This window comes from Crocuta crocuta, unplaced genomic scaffold, assembly GCF_008692635.1.
Source record: "Crocuta crocuta isolate KB4526 unplaced genomic scaffold, BGI_CrCroc_1.0 scaffold253, whole genome shotgun sequence".
In the NCBI taxonomy this organism is placed as follows: Eukaryota; Metazoa; Chordata; class Mammalia; order Carnivora; family Hyaenidae; genus Crocuta; species Crocuta crocuta.
In genome coordinates this window covers 7028917-7034916 of record NW_027529451.1, presented here as the reverse complement: position 1 = coordinate 7034916, position 6000 = coordinate 7028917, and positions in this window count along the sequence as shown.

Below are 6000 nucleotides of genomic sequence, written 5' to 3'. Positions count from 1 at the left end.
ATGGGGTTAAATAACATCTCTAAGATCATTCAGAAGAATCAATAAAGACCAGGTCTTCTATTTCTATTTTTTCCCATGTTATATAACTGTAAATAGTACCTCAGTTGCAGGGGAAATGAATGACTAAAAGTGAATGATTTGGGGGCAGCATCCACTGAATGATTTCTGAGGCTTAAATTAGCCTGGCATGTTCTATAGGGCAGGGGTAGCAGACATCAGCCTGTGGGCCAGATCTGGCCTGCTGCCTGCTTCTGTAAGATTCATGAGCTAAAATGGTTTTTACATTTTAAATGGTTAACAAAAATCAAAGGAGGAATAATATTTTTAGACATGTAAAATGATATGAAATTCAAGCTTGTGTCCATAGAGTTTTATTGGAATACAGCTGTGCTCACACGTTTCTGGATTTTCTATGGCTGCTTTAAGTGCTATGATGGTGAAGTTGAGTCTTTGTGAAAAAAACCATATGTCCCCCACCCCCCCAAATTCAAAGCATTTACTATCTGGCCTTTTGTAGAAAGTTTCCTGATGGATCTTCTCTGTAGCATAAAAGCTGTGAGTTCAACAACTGAAATACTTACCCCCAAATACCAAACTTTAAATAATACAATATATTTGAGAAATGTCCAGGACAAATACATTGCAAAATATACTCTTAGATAACTGAGCTGCCTTGCTGTGTGGAATTGTCAGCCATACACCATTACAGGCAAAAGAAAGATTCTTGGTTTTGGAATATTCGATCTGCATGCCTTCTCTCCATCAGCAAGGATGGACTCTTGTAGCTTATGAAGGCTACTACTCATATATGACAAAAAGTACCTATTAGCCTATATAATCATGCTTATTTTCTCTTTTATATATCAATGACATCAATGCCTAAATGGATGGAAAGCATTGAAAAAGAGCAAGCATGTGTGGATGGTGAGGGAGAAGGATGGGCATTATGGACTGAATGTTTGTGCCCACCCTCTTCCCCCAAAAATCCTTATGTTGAAGTTCCACCCCACAATATGAAAGTATAAGTAGGCAGAGCCTTGGGGAAACAGTTAGGTTTAGATGAGGGCACGAGGATGGAGCCCTCATGATAGGATTCATGTCATAAGAAAAAAAAAAAAAGAGAGACTAGAGTTCTCTCTTCCTCTATCTGCCATGTGACAATGCAATGAGAAGGCAGCCCATCTGCCAGCCAAAGGGAAAGCCCTCAGCAAGAACTAAATCTGCTGCATGTTGATCTTGGACTTCCCAGCTTTCAGAACTATGAGAAAAAATTTCCTATTGTTTAAATCACACAGTATACATTATTTTGTTATAGCAGCCTGCTCAGACTAAGACACAGGTAGAGGAGGAGACAGAAGTTAGAGAGACAGAACACATTCTTACTTAACTCATTGGTAATTCTTTCCCTTTTTTTCTTTCTTTTTTTAAAAGTTTATTTATTGGGTGTGTGTGTGTGAGAGAAGGGGCAGAGAGAGAGAGAGACGGAGAGAATCTCAAGCAGCGTCCACACCGACAGCACAGAGCCCAATGTGGGGCTCGAACTCACGAACCCTGATATCATGACCTGATCTGAGGTCGGACACCTAACTAATTGAGCAACGAGGTGCCCCACTTATTGGTAATTCTTTCTAATCTTTCAAGAAAATAGAAATTTTAAGAGAATTCTTACCAACCTTGACTCTTAGGTAGTGTTAATATATAGATTTTATATAAACATTACTGTCCCCAAGTCCATGCTAACTCTGTGGTCTATCCCCTTACTTGTATGTGTTAAATAAAGGCCAGTAAATCCTGAGAACCATCTCCTATATTTCTGACAGATACCACTCTGAGGTGCTAAGGAATGTGATAAAAGTTTTCTCATTAATAGAGAAAAGAAGAAATAAACTATAATTTATTGACAGGCTGAACTGGGCCCACCTTTATGATATGCTATCTCCATAATGTCTTTAACACCATTATAAGGAAGTTACCTCCACTCTTCTTATTTTACACCAATGACATTGAGGCTTGTATACAAGAGACAAGTGGTGCTCAAGGTAACATAGCTAGCAAGTGGTGGAACTGAACTTGCAGCTACACTCTCCTGAAGATGAAGTCTTTACTCTTTAAGATGAAAGATGCCCCTTTCTAGCAGACCCTTTGTCCTCAAGAAAATCTCTTCACTCTAGGTGCCAGGGAAGAGAAAAGACTTCCCTAAAGTATGCTAGAAAAAGAAAGACTACAGAATTTCAGACCGAGGGTGAGAAATCCCCTAGAACAACTTTATTTTAGAACTATAGAAAGTCCCCTCTGTCTGGAACACTAATGCATCAGAATAATTGTCCAGTAGGAGGCCTGCGGTGGTCACTCAGCTGGAGAAGGCACTAAAGGGCCAACCTTTTCCCCAAACTTTCTCCACTGCCTGTCCCCCACTGCCAGTGGGTACTGACCGTGCACTTTGGAATCTCTAGTACAACTGAAAGTCAATGTAAAAGGATGATTTTCTGATCTTCTTTTAGTCATCGTCTTTAGGGAGCAGAATATAGAGAAGTGGGTTCTTCCCAAAGCTCTGAACAATTCTTTGTAAGACACTGGCAAATCTGTCTGCTTTTGAGGGTTTCAATCCATCTATCTAGAGAGTTAGGCGTTTTAAGTTCTTATGATTTTATATGTTTCCCCTTAACTCTTGACCCTTGTAATACTTTTCTATGCACCTATTAAGGGCATGGTATTGTACTTCAGGCATTGCTAAAACATGAATGTGAAATGACAAGCGGCCATTCCCACTCCCCAGACCCAATCAAGAATTTACCAAGTAGTGAAATAATCTGACCACAGTACAAATCTCTTACAAATGACCTCTTCTCTTTCTTAAACTTATTTGAAAAATTACGTGATTTGGTCTAAACGTGTCTTAGGAGGCACTTCAAACTGGAGAATGTGAAGGGCAAGATTATATTTCTTCCATTAAGGAGTTCAGGTGCCTTTATTTTATAGCAGGATAGAAGTTGATCAAGGGGTTCCATCCATGTTGCTACAAATGGCCAGATTTCATTCTTTCTCATTGCCATGTAGTATTCCATTGTATATAAACCACATCTTCTTGATCCATTCGTCAGCTGATGGACACTTAGGCTCTTTCCATGATTTGGCTATTGTTGAAAGTGCTGCTATGAACATTGGGGTTATATGGAAACCAACTTGACAATAAACTATAAAAAAAGAAAAAATAAAAAAATAAAAATAAATTTTAAAAAAGGAAATAAAAGTTGATCAAAGGGATGTACGTCAGCACTGGAGAAATTCTGATCTGGGTTCAAATGAAAACATCTATTATTGTGTCACTTTGGACAGGGTGTTCAAGTTCCCTAAGTCTAAAATACCTCTTTTAAAATGGACACAAGAAGGGCACCTGGGTGGCTCAGTCAGTTAAACTAGCCTGAGTCTTGGTTTGGGCTCAGGTCATGATCACACAATTTGTGGGTTCGAGCTTCACATCATGCTTTGCACGGTCAGCACAGAACCTGCTTGGGATTCTCTCTCTGCCCCTCCCCTGCTCACTCTCTCTCAAAATAAACTTTAAAAATTTTTATAAAAAAATAAATCAGATCAAATAAAATGACACAAGAAAAGTAAGTAGTTTATAGAATCGCCTTGAGCTGAGATGGTGTTTGATGTGCCTGGTGTAGAGTAAGTATTGACTAAATGTCATCTGTAATCTCTAACCTTCCACACCTTGAATTGAGTTAATTAACTCCTTAGACACAGCATGCGCACTCTTCAGTGAAAGATCCGTTTTGTATTATTTCCCTCTTGCCTTGCTTTTATGGGGGGAATGCCTTAAACATGGTACAAAAGAGTTTCAAAAATGCAAGATTAAGTTATACAGGTTCCTTTATTGAAGAACCACTTAGAGCCTTTATCATATTACAAAGCATTTATGCATTATTTGGCAACAAGGAGAAAGAATGTGCAGTGTTTTGCTAAATGATTTCACCATAGAATTCTTTGGTTTTCTTCTTTTTTAAAAAAGATGAACCTTGTAAATTGAATAGTCCAAAGTACGAACCCTAGGACAGGCTGGTTTAGGAATTGCTGCAGGGAAACTTAACTCATAATTAAGAGAAGAGATTAAATTTGCATTCTCTGCATACTGCATATATTGAATAGTTTAATGCAAAAAAATATATTAAGACATAATAAAATATAGAAGAATACTTCAAAACCTTGGCATACGAAGGACTTCATGTGCCTAGAAAAAATGGAAAAATTTGCAAAGATAAATATCATTGGGCTTGATTATATACAGACCTAAATATTTCTTAGGCCAAAAAAAAAAAAAATCTGAAATTTAAGAGGCAAAAGTCAAACTAAAAAAAAATTTTTTTTTTTATAATCAGGGTGCCTGGGTGGCTCAGTCAGTTAAGCATCTGACATTGACATTGGTTCAGGTCATAATCTCAAGTTTCACGAGTTCAAGTCCCTTGTCAGGCTCTGTGCTGACAGCTCAGAGCCTTGAGCCTGCTTCAGATTCTGTGTCTCCCTCTCTCTCTCTGTCCCTCCCTTATTCATGCTCTGTGTGTGTCTCTCTCTCTCTCTCTCAAAGAATAATAAACATTTTAAAAGTTTTTAAATAAAATAATCATTTATTAAAATATTGAATGAAGAACACTATATAAATAAATCGTCAAAAGATATCAATTATACAGAGAGACACATAGACATAAATAATATAAGAAGCAATCAGATGGTTAATAATACATGAAATCTAACATATAGAGAGCCATACATTAAAATAAGGACAGGACATTTTACCCACAAAATTTCTAATCAGTACTCAGTACTCATAAGGGGATTTTTCTGATGGGAATATTAATTGATATCATCTTCCTAAAAGATAGTTTGGTAATATACATCAAAATAAACAACGTAAATCTGAACAATGAAGATGCAATTAGGAAAATGGTAGAACATGCCTAAGGAATAGTATGTTGTATCCCTTAAAATATTCTTGAAGATGTTCAATACTTGGACAAAAGTCCTGTATAATTCCGCTGACACACTATGGGCTCAACTAAGCTTATTAATAAATATAACCAAAAAGAAATAAACTCAAATGTTAACCTTGATCATCTCTTGATTGGTGGGATTATGGGTGTTTTGTTGTTGCTTGCTTTCCTTCTTAAACTTTCCTGTATATTTTTATACGAAGGGAGAAAAAAAAACCCGACAAAGTTTTAGCAAAGGATAATGACAGATTGGATTGGCATTTCAGACACTGATTTTTTCTGTGATGTGATGGTAGAACAGGAAGCAGGGGTCTCCCACACCCTCTGTAAATGCCTGCGGGTCCATTTACATATATATTAGACTGTTTGATAAGGCAAATAAAGTGTCATGTCCAAGCTCAACCAGTCAGCTGACGAATTTTTATCTTGGGTTGTGAGAGTCATCTAGAAAGGGGAATGCAGGAGAGAGACAAGAGAAGCAAAGCGGACGTTCTGGTTACCTCCGGTAAGAGGATTACTGCTGAGGATATAGGCGGTGGTGAGCACATGTGCTGTAAATTCAAATAACTCTATGATGTTTCTTTCTGGCAATATTTCTTTCTGGCAAATATTCTGGCAATATTTCTTTCTGGCAAAACAGGGGTGAGCCAACGTCACAAGGTACTGAAGCATTTTGGGTAAGGCTAATGAATTTTATAAATGATGCACTTAAATTTGTAAGGGGCACCCCATAATAATCCCAGGGTACTCACCAAGTGCCTACTGCCTTACGAGGTTTCTAGTCTGGATTCTATATAAAGTATGGAAATTTGCAAATATTTATTGAGTTCCTCTTATGGGTCCAGGGCATGACGGGAAACACCAAAACACCTGTCCTTCTGGTGTTTCGGAGTTCTGGTTTTGCTGGTTTGTTTTGCAATGCATACTGCAAGAAATGAATACTTCATTATAAAAAAACACTTCCCTATAAGAAGAATTATAAGGTGTGCCGAGTTATAAAATAGGCAAC